This window comes from Plectropomus leopardus, chromosome 3, assembly GCF_026936395.1.
Source record: "Plectropomus leopardus strain MGB_pleo_1.0 chromosome 3, ASM2693639v1, whole genome shotgun sequence".
In the NCBI taxonomy this organism is placed as follows: domain Eukaryota; kingdom Metazoa; phylum Chordata; class Actinopteri; order Perciformes; family Serranidae; genus Plectropomus; species Plectropomus leopardus.
Genome location: NC_142178.1, coordinates 23,171,269 through 23,188,928, shown reverse-complemented (window position 1 = coordinate 23,188,928; position 17,660 = coordinate 23,171,269). Strand labels below are relative to the sequence as shown.

General features: G+C 39.8%; 1 long non-coding RNA gene across 1 annotated transcript in view; it reads right to left on the bottom strand.

Annotated features, from left to right (window-relative positions):
* The window catches only part of LOC148189991 (uncharacterized), a 92,784-nt gene that overhangs the window by 31,095 nt on the left and 44,029 nt on the right, over nt 1-17,660 (bottom strand). The gene's annotated exons all lie outside the window — the stretch shown is intronic.

Below are 17,660 nucleotides of genomic sequence, written 5' to 3'. Positions count from 1 at the left end.
ACTAGGGTGACAGACGCTCACTGACGGCCAGACATTGACCAGCAGCCAACCATTGGCTCGGTGTATCACAGCCTTAAAAGTTTATTATGATAGTGATTATTTTCTAGGAAATACTGCTAGTATGACTGTTTACAACTTTATGTATTTTTGTGCTCTGATAAAGCAACTAATTTCAAACATAAGGTACCCTGTGGAGTGTTTGCCACTAGTAGAACTATGAAGCAATGTTTACATGATGGAGTCTGAGGATTTCTTTTCCATCCCTTTAGGGTGAATTATGTAAAGCCAGGTGTGCATACAATGAAATACACATGTCATTGGTTTAAACTTTTCACCGAGCTACAGCTGCTGGAGGGAATCCACAATGACGCGTAGCACTGAACCAGAAAAGGCAGTGAAGAAGAGGACTGCTTGCAAACAAACATTTGGATTACCAAATGTTTGATGAAGAGGGACATGAAGTCATCACGTCTGTTTGACTTTAAAGATGAACTTAAAATGAACTGAAAATCTTGTTTATGGTGACCTCCTGTAGTTTATTTTTTTTACTTTGCTGCAGAAGTGTATCCTTGGACCCCATGACATCACAGCTGGGCATGGTTACAGGTCAAACAACTTCTGACCACACCTAAACACACCAATCAGTGATGCTGGATGTCATCAGAGGGGAAACAGACTAGAAGCTCTCAACCAGAGAGGACAGTGAAACAGCCTGGTGTAGTTTAGGAAAGCTGTGGAGAAAGTGCTACAAGCTCTTCCTCAAAATGTTTTATTTTGTTTTTGGAGACAGGCGTGAGATTTTCTAAACTGATAAATTCAGTCAGCAGATTAAGTTGATGGTTGATTGATAAATGGGCTCTTTTCTTCCAATTAAGTAACACAGTCTTAAGGCTATTGTTGGAGCTGTTAAAATAAATGCTGTGAACTGCAGTGTGACTTGAAGGGTAGAGAGATCGCCAACAAGATAAATGGATGAGGTCGAGAATCTTTGACATCTTGCTTATGACTTCCGACCAAAAGGCCTTAACTCGAGCACAGAGCCAAAGAGCACGAAAGAAGTCAGTTGATTTTGGACGATGTTGGCACGTACAGTTGTTTGTGAAGTTAATTTTGTGGTTTGGCATATCGACGATATTTGCTGTAAGAATAAGTGCTTTCATTAATTTTTCCAAGGTCTGTTCAAGTTTTTCTGATTCAGTAGACATTCCTCAGAATATCTTCTGGTATAAAGTAATAGTGATCACGTATAATGTTACCAGAATCTACAATCAATGTGATAGTTGGTTTTGAGAAATGGTTTGCTGGTGTTATGCCAGCTTTGTTTATGATTTTAAAATGTTAACTGATTCTTGATAAGTAGTATTCTGTTTTGTTTTTTGTGAAGAGAGTTGTTAAAAGATCTCTGTAGATGGCATTTGTCTGTAATTTGTGGAACATTTAATTATTTTACCTCTTACTACTACTTTGGTCATTTTCCAGAAAGTGCATGCTGATGTACCTAGAGTGAAAGTCTTGATTTGATGAGTCTATACAGTTAGAGTGAAAGTGGGGCATAATAAGGCAAAAAGGGCATTGGTGTAGGTAGGCTGGGAGGTTCAACAGTGAAATCAGGCATGGATTAAAAATGTTACTGTTATTAGCAATTACTCACAAAAAACCCACAAAAAAACTGGGTTACGTAAAAATAGGGTAGTAGGGAAAAGAAAATCAAAGTAAAAAAAAATGGTGCTAGGTTTACCCAACATTGCAGCATTGCTCATTGAGTACAAATGAACTATGATGCACAAGTTTAGCTCAACATGCATTGCATATTCAATTTGTTTATTTTATTGATAACCTTCCAAACATCACTCTTAGGTCTGAACGCCTTTCTGCCGTTAGATTGTGGGATGTCTGAGTCAAAATGTTTGACGTTATCTTCCGCTGCACAGATCTATCATTTTTGCCACATGGATCTTTGCAGGAATTCAGTTAGATGATTAGAAGTCCCTTTCCAAAAAAAGTAGGTCTTTCATGTGGAACAGGGTTGATTCATGGCAATATTTGTTGTATAAATGTTTTCTTTTAAAGAACAAAACACACATGCAATTAGTTCATAAGCTGGATGAATGTTGAGGTCCAAATCAAGTACTGCACATCCCTAATATGCATATGTGTATGAACAGGTTTTTAGTTCCAAACACTGAGGCTTGTGTCAGCTTTCTGGACAAATGACTTATTGACATCTCATTCATTAGAGCCCCAGTATCGAGTGAATGTTGACCATGGGTAACCAATGAAATTCAGCTCAGTTTAAAATAAATATGGAAGTCCTATTCTTGGCTGCGCATCTCAGGTAAAGAAGCCACAGCACGTGTGGTAAATGATGTATAACGATGAAGATGATCAAGAATACATGCTGCCCTTGTCGGCTTGATGCAGAGAGGTCATTGTGCCTCAATCAGTCTGTCTTTCTCTCTTCTCTAAATAATTGCCTTATGTTTCTATAATGAAAGTATAACATCTTTACAAGCTCTTGATTCAGCAGTGGGCTAAGGCAAACTTTGTATTCGGTATGCATAATCCATGTATAAATATGCCTCACACCAGAGCCCTGTGTGTTATGTGATTTGAGAGGGGGTCAGAGCCACTTGTATTCCTGTGGGTGGGATTGTGGAATTGCAGGAGATTTGATTGGAGCATTATCCCTACACGAGGGCCCTCCAGAACTCCTATCTGTTGTTCCCCCTACTCATTTACTTTATCAGTGCACCGCTGTAATATACATAATTCAGACAACCGGGGAATGTCTTTGGGCTCCGAACCACCTGCTGGCTTTTATTAGCTAATTAATGGTGATTTATCAGAGCTGCTAATTTGAGTGGGGCCGCTTGCCTTCAGGAGTCTCCGAACACCGTATGAATTCTGATGGTAATTATGCTTATTTGATGGGCAGTTTGCTAAAACAAAAAGTTCTGTCTTTTCTGCCCCACAGGGATGGAATTTCTGTTCTTACGATAGACGACCTTGTGTAATTTTTTTTTCTGTCTCATTAAGGTCTCACACACAGTTCATTTTAATACTTAAATTCAAAACAGCTTTTTTTTTCACCTTTTTACCTGTAGATGTGTGTCCTTGGGAAGGTCTTTTTTGATGTCCTTATGTTTCAAGTATATTTACTGTTCAAGGACCACAAATTCACCTAAGGTTTGAGACTGGATATTTGGGTAGCCTCAGAGGAGAATATTAATATAAAAATGCCTAATTTACTTCTATTTATGTGTTTAAAAAACGCCTCAAACACTTACACTGTATCTCACATTTTAACATTTACTCACTTTTGTTTGTTGTTAATATGAATTTGACAGTTTCAATGGATGAAGGCAAAAAATATGACATAGATAGGATTATTACATTTTGGCAGGCAATGTGGGTTTTCAGTGTTCATTTCCTGAAACAGAGACTTCCATTTCTTCCTGCGGGTGACAGTTGATTGACAATAAGCAGAAAATAACTATGCACGCAATAATATGCAAACAACGGTTATACGGTTTGTGGTAAAGGACTGTCAAGCAGGTTATTGTCAAGTTTGTTTTTCATGTCAAACCAAAAAAATATTCTGTAAAAAAACTAGTTTCTCAGAATATATGGAAACCAAAAGCTCCTAATACCCCTTGTAACACTGGAATTACCCTTATTTTTCTTCTATTAAGTATATTAAAGATTTCCCTGAAATCGATGTCATCTGTAAATCCTCTTCACTTTGTTTTTCTAATCTGATACCATAATTTTCATGGTCTTGTGCCAGCGTTGTTACAGGTTGATCTTTTGTCAGAAGCTTATTCTTCATTAAAAAGGTCACAGTTCTCCCTGAGGACGTCTCCCACGACTCCAAAGTGAAAACCCCATAAATGTGACGAAATGGTGTTTTCTTATTGTCTTCTCCTATTTCTTCATTTCTGGGTATTGTGTTTTTCTTCAGAAGTGATGCAAAGATTAAGAGGTAAGTTGTTTTGCTTATTTTAATTTTAACACAGGTTGACTGTCTTTCTCTGTCATAAGGATAAATGTGTTTCACAGGAATAAAATATTTTAGTGCTACTATGTGAGGCTTACTTGGTCCGGTACAGTGCTGATATTTCCTGCTTTTGACTTTTAATGCCAGCAACGCAGCCATTATTAAAAACGTACATTATTACAACTATGCAGTATTTAAAAGGTACTATGTGAAACTTTTTACATGTATTTATTTATTTGTATATAGCCAATGGATGAACAGATTGTAATTCAAAAACTAAGAACATCCCAACTTTCTCTGCGGGCTGATTTTGATGTACAGGACTTAGGAAAATTGAACCGATGTGACGTTTATGCTCCATCCTGAGTGCCTTGACTCTCTTTAGCTCCATTACAATGCTAACAGTGTATAACACAAGTCAGCATTAACCGAGAAATGCAGTCTGCTAACGTCAGCAAATGACTGGCACACACCACAACATCGAGTCGAGTCCACACCCACTGTGCTCTCATTAATATTATGCAATAAAGACCTGAATTTTAATGTTCCTTCACTGGGAGGGGAGTGGACTACAGCTTGAGACACGGACCTTAGCCCCAGTAGCCACTCAAATTCAGCCAACGTTGGTCTGATCCCTGCCCGCCATGACAAACTTTCAGTTGCTGCTATTACACAGGTTAGACCCACTGCTGCTGCACACCACCAGCTTACTGTGACCCCCGTGTCTGTACATACTGTTCATCCGCCTGCTCATCACAACAGTAAATATGTTTAGTGGACTCATTTTTATTTGCTTATTTTGTAAGGAGGTTTACTTTTTCTCCAGCAGTGGAAGATTTTAAAAAGAGAAAACTTGAACTTTTAATTTGGCAGATTGTTACAAAAGCAGTTTTACTTGGGAAAAACCTTCACCATGTCAGCATTATTTTAGGATCTTTAAGGAACCTTGAAAAGAGTAATGAAACTATCGACTTGAGACTGTTATTTTTTTTCTCTCTTTCAAACCCTCAGAACAAACTGATGCAAGATGTTAACATCTGTTATAAAACTATGCCCATTCTGCTTGAACAAGTGATTTCCACAGGTTACAAACACAAGTCACGTTGTTGTTGTTTCTGGGAGCTGACACAAATTCTGTACAGAATAAAAATAAAGATCATACTCCCACTAGTTTACAAGCTCAACTCTTTTCATTGCAGAGGAGGCAGGTCTCATACTGCAGCCTTTCAGAGGGCCTAAAGGACTGCAGGGCACGGCCTTCTCCCATGCAGGGCAATTGAGGCATCACATTTTTACTATATTGTACTGTAAATCACAAAAACCTTTTTAATTTGTTTGTTGTTTTATCCTGGACTAAAAGGAGAATATGATTTAACAATGTGCGGCCTTGTTTATCCTTAAACACTTTCATTTGAGACAACTGTGGGGTGAATTTTTATATAACTCACCCGTTTACATATTATTCAAGCTCAAAGTTAGGCGTATTTCGGTGTGAGGTTGCTTGAGTGAGAGGCTGTCCGCATAGCGTTGCTACAGTCTATGAATCACATCCACTCCTCGCCACGATACAGATTGCACTTTAAATGCAGATGTCTGAATTCATAAATAAATTCTCATTTAATTTCCCTTAGTTTATGTTCATATAATTTGCCAAACACACTCCTTTTCCTCATAAATGCATCTTTGAACACTAACTATGCCAAAATATTTGATCCAAAATTAGCTATTCTTGTCTAGAGAACGCTTCATTCTGTACCATTCAATACATTTGACAAGACCTTGTCACATCAACAATGATCCAATGTATAAGGTGGCCGATTGATGTTTTCTGCCCTCTGCATGCGTATCCTTGGGGAAAAGCTGTAGACTCTCCCTTTTTGCCAAAGCAGATTAAATCCCAAAAGGCACACAGGAAGAACAGAAGTATAAAACACTATGTCAAGTCATTTGGCATGTCTTAAATTAGAATGTGGAATAAGAAAAAACTGGGGTTAAGATATGTCTGCCAGCGAACACCTTCTCCTGATCTTTTCATCCCAATTCAAATAAAATTCAAAACAGCAGGTAAATGGTAATATCACACAAGCAAGCAACGATGCCTCCAGCAACACGCTCCATTAAAAGAGTTTGCCGTGCAAGGTGCTGCAGCTCTCTCTGCACAAGAGAAGTGAAGTGTTTGCTCAGTGGGAATTGAACAGGAATCCTGAAAACACACTTTAATGTTGAAAATCTCACAACACCCTCTTAACACACGGGTTTTCAATACAAAGTAACCCTATTATATGTCAGTCACAGTGTTAAGAGTATCATTTGTACATGCATGTGTTGTATCACATCAAAGAACGCTTACACACTGACAGCCAACCTCACTTTGTTACCAGAGGTGGATGTTTAGTGTTAAATAACTCCTGTTGATCGTATTCATTTGACACAGCTTGGAGAGCCAGTCAATTAAGATGCCAGTCAAGATCTCTACATCAAAGGTGGGACATGTCTACGTAATTCCAGCAATGACCCAGAGAGGTCACAATGTGTGTGTTTGTGAGTCTGTTTCTGTTTGTGTGTACACAATAGACCTCTGGTAGAGGCCTCAGTCCCTCTGGGGAGGGAACCTTCAGTATGAAAACACGCTATTCACAGGGACCCCAGCAATTGTACCACAAGGAGAAAAGGACCAATCCTTCCCCTTTCAACACATGTACACACACACACACACACACACACACACACACACACACACACACACACGGAAACTCTGACTAGGTTTGATGGGGGAAATGGAAATAAGCGCCTCTGTGCCCATGAATGCTATCATTTCATTCCTCTACTCTGAATGCTCCAGGGATCTCTGAGAAGGAGTAGGAGCAATAAGTTCACTTTGCTGAATTAATGCTGTAATTCTTTATCAGGAGAGCCTTGGCATTACCTTGAACCGGGCTGGTTTTATGCAAAATGGTTTCAAGCCTAGTTTTTTTTAAATGATGGTCCTAATTTGTTGGCTCACTTTAAATTATTAATCTCTTTTATATTCAAGTAGTTATTACATGTCATACCTGTGTATCTACGGGGTGAAATTTAATAGCATCTGCTGGACCTTAGTAAAGGAGCCGGTGCAGAAATGCTATTAAATATTGATAATTAGCTAAATATTTGCCTTGGCACCTGCTTTGAGCCACTGTGCTAATTGGCATGGGAACAGCTGCAATGGTCACCGAAGACACACAATAAGATGTTCGCACAGAAACTCACTGACAGAGGCAAACAAATCAATTAGACAAGAACAATGAGACTGTGACATGCAGAAGATTACACTGGTGGCTTGTATCATCTAAATATTGTCTCATTTTGAAAGTGTTCAAGAAATGTGAACACTTTTCTAACCTAAGGTAAACTTCTCTCTCTGCAGGCTTATCAAACGACTCATGTGTAGGGTATCAGGTACCAAACCTGTATCTGTAGCACTGAGTATCAAAAACTCATGTACAAAAAGCCGACATTAAATGTATGCTCTGATTGGATCCCATGTTAGACAAGATTCAGACTTAAATCATTAATTTACAGATTTCATAATGTATTTTCTGGGCTGAAGTTCTTCTACAGCTGCTTGTGTTTAGACAACACGTAACTTTCTATATGTTTGGCCTTTTTTGTTAAATGATCAGGGTTTGTATAGGGGTTTGCATTAGTACTGAAACTCTGAGACGGTATTGGTACTGTGACATCCTAATAGGGCTGTCTCCGTCCACATAGGTTTGGTTCTGTGTGCTGGTGTCTTTTTTCAATTGATCCCAAAGAGAAGAAAGCGAATGGGGCCGACTAGAGAAAAAAAAGTGTTGCGTCCAGCATCTTTTTTTCAGAGCTCTGTTTTTGTTTTGTGCGGCCGCTTAAAGTGCCTCTCGTTGAAAATCTATCAACTTTTCAGAAAGGCAGAAACTACTGCCACTACTTTAGCTACTGTCTATCTCAAGCTGTATGAAACAAAGACAGAAAAGAACATCTGGGGCAGCAGATTGGCCGGACACTGAATGCTGCAGGTTTGTGCTTTTATCACTGTACACATTGTGAGATTGTTAGTAAATGTGAGGTCAACCCTCTGTTAATGTAGTGTTATGTTGTCTACCTAATGTTAATGTTAAGATATTGTTGTCATAGAAAGATAAACTCCCACTGGGAGTGCTTTTTTTATAAAGCGCTCCCTAGTGCCCTGATGCCGCTTTTTAGCAACGGAACGAAACAAAACGAATAGAAACGAATTGAAACTAAACGAAACAAAACAAGACAAAAGGAAACGAAACGAAACAATAACTACTTCTCAGATAGTTTGGTGTCATAACTATGTGTTCCGCATGGTTGGCTAAATTCACTACATTTGCAATGATATGTGCTTGTGCACTAAGAATTTCATGCAAGGTTAATTGTCGACAAGATGCAGTTTAAAATTAAAAAGCTTGTAGGAGTGGCCACAAGTTAATATTTTTCACACATACTGTGAATTACAGATTTTTTTTGTTGTTTTAGCTACGCTTGAATATGGTCGGATTAAAAGCAACAGCCCTAGTCTGGACGATATCTTTTGAAATGTTACCTTCATCTTTATTGATGTGTAAAGAGCTAAGAGATAAGAATATGCCAAATAAAGAGATGGCAGTCCATGTAAATGTCATACAAAGGAACTTCCGTTGAGACGAAGACCATGCACACAACAGAAGAATGAAAGAGTCAGCACTATGCATCCATCCATCAGTCAGTCAGTCCGTCAGACATACCACTGAACCATCTGCCAGCCTCCCCCATCCCTAACTGAACCCCCCCAGCCACCAGCCAGGAGGAGGCTCTCTCCCGGGGCCTGATGTGCTAATGTGAACCTTTGTGGTGCTGAGCTAAGTGGATGGCTAGGTGGCTGAAATGCATCTGTAGCTTGGATGTGGTGTTTTGCTTGGTTATCACAAAGTAAAACTGGTACACAAAAACACAGGCATGATTTCCTCTTGTATTAAGGTAATGTAAATAATGATTTTGAAGTCTAACAGCATACCAAATAATTTCTATGTGTACTACGATGGTCATGTATCAGTCCTTTATTTAATTTGTAAAAAGAGATTCAGGGCATCTCACTAAAGGTAGTTTAAAGTTTAAAATCTATTAATTGCATTTTTTGAAAAAAAACTTTGGTTTTATTCTCAAGAACAGATCTGAGACCCTGCAACAGAGCTCTGCATGGCGTCCTCTACAAAATTCAATTAGACATAATGTTGCACTGCAATCTATTCATTTGAGGCACCCAGTGAGGCAGCCAGTGGGAGTGTATTGATTGGAGTGTGTCATGTGTGGAAGCGAGAGAGGGGTGGCCACAATTTTTTGCTTAATGGACTGAAATAAAAGAGGCGGGAATGGGCTTTAATTAGGGAACAGTGGCAGGGGCATCCAGTTTCCCCTCCCAGTAGTTACCCTGCACCCCCTCAGCAGAACACACTCATTCACCCATGCATTTTCACATGCAGATTCTCACAAACAACACACAGACAATTCCACTACCAATGCATTCACATATACAACAACAAACGTGCACACTTGCAGTCTATAACAAACACACTGAGACTCACACACTGAGACACACAGGAGGAGGGCAGAGGAGAATGGAGGGGGTGATGGAGGAAAGGATGAAAAAAAAGAGGGAGTGCTGGGCTCCCGGGGTCTCAGCTGCTGCTAGGGTGCTGCCTGCTCCTCGCAATGAGTTGCAACTGTCAGTTTATTTTATCTCAGGCTTTTCATCATCGCACAGAGCCTGGTTGGAGGAAGCCACCTGAGAGTCTTAGGAATTTGTTGGCTACAAGTCATTAGCAAAGACTGCTGAGATGCGCCGCGGCCAGAGATGTGCGCGGGGTACTGCTGCAGACAAGTGTGTCCCTTTAACCCTTGATAGGCTGATTGGCACGGCAGCTTGGCTTTGATGGCTGGATAATTACATGCAGCCAAGATGACACGGGGCAGGTCATAGAAGCTGAGCAGTGCAGGTAAAGAAACAAGGAAAAGGGAGATGATGTGAATGAAGGCATGTGGAGAACATTAAAAAGTGAAAGCAGGTCTTTTCTCTCCCTCACAGTTTTAATCTATTATATATATGTGTGTGTGTATATATATATATATATATATATATATATATATATATATGTATATATACTGTATATTCTTCAGATTTTTTTTTAACCACAGGTCCTGCATTTTAGTGTAGATTGCACATAATTTGATCAATTCCCTCAAACCTATCACTTATAATGGAAGAAATATTCCCACATACATTTTTAGTGATGTCTAATAAATATCTCATAATAATTTCTGACATATTTTAGGCAACATTTCATTGGTCCGACTTCCACCTGCACGCTGCAGACAGACCAACCTCCGCCTGGACAACACTCCTGGTTTGCTTTTTCTTCTGCTCTCTGCAAGGCTACAGGCCCAATTCTTGCTAGTATATACAGAAAGGTTTCAATGTTGTCAACTCAACTCAAATCCAACTTTACTATCTCAAAAAGAAATTTGATGTTCAGCAAGCATCAAAACACAAAAAATACACAAAGGACATCAGAAATAAACACAGAAGTTCTCAGCTCAAGTAAAAACAAAGATACTCTTCATTTTAAGACACCCAAAACGACTAGCGCTAATGAAAATGCCAGTGATGTCAACATTAATCCTCAGGCTCCTTAGACAGACATTGGTAATGTTACTTATAGCCCCTTTCTAACTGCACATAAAAACACTTACACCCTGTAATATCTGGCCATTGTGTTCAATGGGAATCAGCACTCACTCCCAGGTCAAATGACTGCAGTAGTCACAGATATTGATCTGAAAAGATCTCAAAACAGCAGTTGGGAGAAGGCATCCTTCAAATCTGAAAGACCTGGAGCAGTCTGCAAAAGAAGGGGTCCAAAATTCTACTAGAGAGGTGTAAGAATGAGTTCATTCATGGTTACAGGAAGCGATTGATTTCAGATATTTTTTCCAAAGGGTAAATATTAAGTTAAGGGTGCCAATAATTTTGTCCAGTGCCTTTTTTGAGTTCTGCATGGAATTGTATCAGGTTTGACTTTTTTTCTCTGTTTTTTTGTGTTGTTCCCATGCAAACAAAAGAAATACATATGTGAATACCAAAACATTTGTAATTTCAACAATTTTCTGGGAGAAGTGGTGTATTATCTGACAGAATTGCAAGGGTACCGATATTTTTGGCCATGACTGTATAAATAGGTAAGTAGTCATTAGGTAGTTCAATGGATGGTTGAAAGGTGCCTTTATTTATAATTAAACTGGGTTATATTGTCATAGTCTTGCCCACTGTGTATTAGTTGACATATCTAGGAACATGGTAACATTACAGAGATGATGCAAGAAACAAGAGGTTGAGGAGGCGGTATGCTCAAAACAAACTACTTTGAATGACACGTTGTCCAAGTACATCTGAAAGCAAGAGTTTATAGCTGTGCCAAACCGCCACACTTTGGAGAAAAAAATAGAAAAGTTGACCATCATATAAAGGGGAGAGACATGATAATTGTTCGATTGGGGTTAACATCGGACAGTCTCTCCTCAAATGCATTAATAGTGTTGCACTTGTTTGTCCGCAAGAGAAGTGACAAAAATTGTGTGAAGAATAAAAAAGAGAGCTTGAGAAAGAGTCTCAGACCAGGATTACTTTATCACCTCCACACACCTGGCCAATCCAGTGTGAAGTGGGTGTTTTTCAAGTGTACGGCTTCATAAAGTTACAAAAATTGTTGGATGCAACCACTCCAATATTGATGCTGAAAAGGTGTGGGGGGACAAGGTTTCTAACATCCAGCAAACACTTCTGTTAAAGTATACTGACGCCTTTACACCTCCTCCTAACATACAGTGAGAAAGTGGACTCTGGTGGATGGAGCACAAAAATGCATCCAGACATACTATGAGTGATGTTGCAATGTGATGCGATTTTTTTTGCAGCCACTGAATTAAGTAATTAAGTCTCTCTTTATCCATGTTAACTGCTGACTGGAGGGAAAACCTCAAGAACATTGTGACCAAGGAAAATACAAGCAAGTGCGGACAATTTGCAAAAAAGAGCCAGGGAAAGCAGATTTTCAAACAAGAGACACATTGCTGAGCCTGTCACTGACATATGATGCTTGCTTGTTCACATCACGTCTGATGGAGATGAGCTTTTAGACAGGACAAGACAGGTAGTAAACAAGTTAACAGATGCATTATCTAAACTACAATTAGATGGTAAAACCAAAACTGAGCTTGCCTGAAATCCCTTTGTGCACTGGAAAACTACAGCTACCTCAAGTACGGTAGGTCAAAGGTCAACCAAGACAATGCCCATTGATGGATTTTTACTGATTGGAAAATAATTTTACTGTTTATTTATTTCATTGTTCTCCTTTCCTAGAAAGTTTCTTGATCCATATGATCATTTGAAAGCTCATGTTTCTTGCTCAAATGGACGTCCTTTTAGCCATCTGGCTACGGTCCCAGATCTCAGTGATTAACTTTGTAAATATAATGTTAATAGAAGAAATAGGACAAATGACTCAAACTACAAAAATATGACCCTTGTTGTTATACACCAGAATTATCCTTCTATAAATGCAATGGCAGTAAACAGGTGGGCAGTAAAGAGCAGCTCTGTGTTCTGTGACCTCATGAGTTCATGAGTTTGGATCAGTGACCATGTCATTTCCACTTAGCTTACATGCCGACCGGCTGCAGATACAGTGAAATGTTTGGCCATGTCTGGATGATCACCATGTGTCAAGCTATTGGTAGCCTAGGGTTGCCCCCCTGAAAATCAAAGATTTGAATCATTCGTCGAAGACCCCTCAGTTAACTGAGATTCCCTCAAGCCCAGCAGTCGTTTTTCAGTGTATTTCTGGGATGTTTGGTCTCAATATTTAGCTGCAGAGTGAGTTTTCCTTGCTTTTTCGCTGCTCTGTTCTCAGGTCCAGGCAGCTGCTGACCAGACCTGAGAAACCCCATTATCACCTGCTAGCATCTAGCTTTTTTATGTAACGGCAAAGATTACCACGAGGATTCAGGTCTGCATCATATGAGTCTGCAGTAAACACGAGTATTTATCAGCTCCGGCTCTGAATTGGCAGTGATGAAAATGCAACACCCATGAGGATGCACTAATTTCAGCCCTTTCACCAGCAGGATGCAATGACGCGCCACCAAAAAAATACAATCTGTCTCTGCCAAAGCAGCGCTCAAACATCATTCCAAAATGGTCTGCACCGAGTTTGAGACAGAGGCTGAGTAAGAGATATAAAAATGAAGTAACCACCATAACATTTTCACTGGCATCCACCCTGCTTTCAGCTGTTTACCTTTTTCTGGCCTGTCTGTTACGTGACACACCAGTTAAAAAACAAACAAACAGAAACGCATGCACATCTGCTGCCCAGCCATGTACAAGGCTCCAGTCTACTGGCAATGGGAAAGGAATCCATAGCTTTATACAATACAGACTGATACAGCTTTTGTTTAATATCAAGGGTTGGCAAAAATGTTGTTGAACATTTCTGATCTGTTAACATAGTATATTACGTAGACGTTGCTGTCACCGTGAAAATCCCTTCAAACACGTTCAAACTCTCAAACTGTGTATGGATAAAGAGAAACCAATAGTCCAATATATGTATTGACCAGCCAAAACCGACTCGACTGACATAATTCTGAGTTGAGTGCAGCCCTTCTAGCCTATTGTCTTCTTTCTGTGTGGGATTCCACCACAGATTTACATTTACTTATACAGAGTACCAGCTCATCTCTGATGCCACAATGCCTCGGTCAAAGAGAGCAAAGTCTCTGTAGCTTCTTTTATGCTGACTTGAAAGAGTACATGTCCAAGCGGGAACACCATATTAAATATGAATTCTGTTTGGGTCCCACTTCAGTTGCCTCCTCACCCCCACCAAACTCTCAACCAGTGTCAATGTCTCCATGTATGAATCCATGTAAGTGGATGTTTTTGTAATGTGAAGGCTCCAGAGTGGAGGGAGGCTTGCCTTGGAAATGCTGTATGATTACCCAACAAACACAAACAGTGGTTGTAACCTTGACCACACAGAATTATTCTTTGGAATGGATGAAGGGTGAGGAGGAGTAAAAAGTGAAATTCCAGAGGGTGTCTCTGTGTGTGTCTAACCTTGGGAAAACACAGAGACGTGAGTTTGATAGAGTTATTACACATCTGTGGTTCTACCATTTGTGCAGCTGAATCCATTATCATGAGAGAGACAGGGCTAACCTGAGATTCTGTTGGGACATTTCATCACCTCTGGGTCACGGGTCAGGCAATTGCAGCAGCCTCTATTTGCTTTTCATTACTAAAATACAAACTTTAAGGATGTCTTTTTGTTTTTCTTAACGGTACAATGTTTACTCTAGCGATGATTAGAGTGTTATTATTTCTTCTGTGCCTCTGAAAATGTAATTTTATAAGCTGAGAGAGGGTATTTTGGCTTGGCGAGCCATCTTTTGTTCCAACAATGCGCAGCCAGTTTATTGTGGTTATAGGCATTCAGGAAAATAATTAGCCAAGCACATGTTGTGTATATTTACTACAAGGCATCTCCATCTGCTCTCTGGAGTCTTATTTTCTCTTAATGCACGGTAGTTCAAAGAAACAGGGCTGTGCTCCATGTTGTATGTTGGTGATGTATCATTGTTCTCACATCAGTCAAAAACTAGTGTATTTCATCATCGCAGCAATCGGTAAACACATTTCATGTTCAGATCACACATTGTTACCATTGTTAGCTCTCAGTGCGTATTTTGCTTTACATTGTTGGAGCCATTTAGCTGACATATTTATCTTTTCCTTACATAAGGTGATCACTTTCAAGGTGTGTCATATATCCATCAGGGAGGGGAAATAAGACGCTGGTTATCACCACTAGACCTCCCCTGACAACTGTCCAATTATGTATATCACACTCTGCCTACTGTTTGCACTAGAAGTAATCAATAAAGGATGTGGCTGAGTGCTCATACATTTTGGTGGAACCAAATGCATGAAAACTTAATCATTCGCTCAGGCTGGCGGGGAATCAAATATCGGTAGGGAACAAGTAGGCAGCGGCTCTTTGCGAGGGGAGGGACTGATTAGTGATTGTAGCACCAAGTTTGATGGGGTGTGGGGGTGAGGAGGGGTTCTCTCCTGACGCGGCAAATGGAATGGGTGACAGGTGGAAATGGGGATGAAAAGGCGGTCCTCCGTTTCATGAATAAATGTAAACACAGCGCCATGCAATTACTGCGGCTGGTCATCTCTTTTAGGTTGGGGTGGGGGGTAAACGTGCGGCTACATCCCTACAGGTCCAATCTAATGAAAACGCGCAGGTTACTGGGGCGTTTAATTGTATATACGGTAAAGCTAAGAGTGAGGACTGTAGGGGCTTGTTGCGGATGAAAGCCCAACCCTACAACTGGAAAATTTGATTCAGTTTAAACATAGCGTTTCGTTTATTGATCCGCTGTGGAAGGTGAGATCATCACAGGAACACGACCTGAACAGATGGATTCATTTGAACATGTCATGAGAACACATGGGTCTTGTTGCTCCGGAGAATAACTTGTTACACAGAGATGGCAGCCTAGATGAAATTTTTAATGGCCGTGATAAAATAAATACTTTGGACTCACATTTTTCTAAGAAGTTCACTATGTGCAATTCTGTATTTTGTCACAGCAGATAAGTTGAATAGGTGATGACTTATTCACTTCAATGAAAGTTATACAAGTCATGAAATTTCAAATACCTGTATTGACCTGACTCAAATATGATTCAGATCAAATTTTTAACAATTGAATGTGAAAAGTTGTCGAATAAATGTAATGTATTCTCTATTATTGAAACAGCAATCATGCAAACAAGTGCTAACCCTTTCTATTTTAAATAAATCTTATGCAATCATCTGCATGCATATGCATATCTACTTGGTATTAACACTTATCCACCACAGAAGATGCAGGTCAAAACATACCACAGTTATATCTTTTCTATTACCAAGGTTAATCAATAATTCATGGGTCACAATAGCAGGCGGTGCGAGTCAGGGGGAGGAGGGGGGGGGGGCACCCTGAGATCCTCTCCCTAAGCAGGATCCCCTCAAAAACAGGAAGAGGAAATCAGAGCCTAAAACCACTCTGTGCAGAAAAAAATAATAATCACAATGCTTCCCTCACACCCTCCCACCCCTTTGGCAAAAGGTAGACCATAATCACGATCATCATCACTGACACCACAGTGCCCGTTCAGGCATTCCTTAGTGAGGCGATAACCTTTTCTTTCCCCTCTTTCCCTGCGCTGGTCTCTGAGTAGTACTCACACCATCACTTAGAGCATTAATCAAAAAGCATGTGCCTAATGGCTCCTGACAGGCAGTGCCCATAATGGGCTGCAGTCCAAGCCTGCATCTTCCTCACGCATCTGGTAACACTAACAGCAGCAGCCTGAGTACAGCTGCCTGCGTGGCCACCACTAGATTGTTAATGACAGTGGGTGATACGGTCTCACTCACCATAAAACACTTAGGGCCCTGAGATGTTACCACATCATGCATGAAGAAAGCTTTTTGATAGTATGCTAATCTCAGCCATTACTGTGGGATGATTTACAATCACTTAAACAGCACATGAGCCGGCTGTAGAGACACAGGCGGGCTGGCTGGGATAATAAAGACGCTGGCGCGTGTTGATCATTAGAGAGCTCTTTCTCTTTCTCTCCCTTTGTGTGTGTGTATGTGTGTGTGTGTGTGTGTGTGTGTGCGTGCGTGTCTGTGTGTGTGGAAGCATGCACTCTGGATGCAGTGGCATTTGGCTTAATTAGTAAGCGATTTTAACATGAAAGAGACAAAAGACAAAAGGGAGAAAGCGTGTTGTGCTTCATGGTGGAGCAGGGTTGTTTACTACCTGTATGTGCGCTGTGATGCATTAACAAAGAATCGTATGAGGCGCAAAAAAACCCAAAAACAGTTCTTTTGATTTCTCCCTTCAAGTGCAAAGACCTACCATCTCCTTTTCTCACGATAATGCTGTTTTACAAATGTCTTATTTATAATTTGAAGTGAAGTGCAATGGATTAACCACCAAGGTGCTATCATTTTAAAAGAAATAAAATTTTGACAATGATTGGAGCCTTTAGAAATAAATAAACTGCACACACTGGAAGCAAATAACAAATGCCAAAGGTTAGGTTTTCAGTTCAATCACATCACAAACTACATTTACTAACAGGCCTTCCATAAAGATGATATTGATAAATTTGTAATGATACGATTCACTGTGGATCACAGCTTATAAGATTTTAGCTCATATTTATAAGGATCTGATAGTCTGGTTCATGAATTTAAGTATTCAGAAACAAGTTTTTAATAAATTAAATAGACTGAATCAAGATATCCAGAATTTTTATTCTAGTCATTGAAACACTATAGAGTAAAAAAATTGTCTATTGCCACACCACAATTAGGGTTGCCGTGGGAGTTTCAAGGTATACTGTTGTATGAAAATTGATAGTTATCATACCATGTATATGGACAGAGAATCCGACCGTAAGTCTTTCTCAAAAGGGGGACTTTTTACACATACTTCCTTTTAAAAAAAAGTGGTT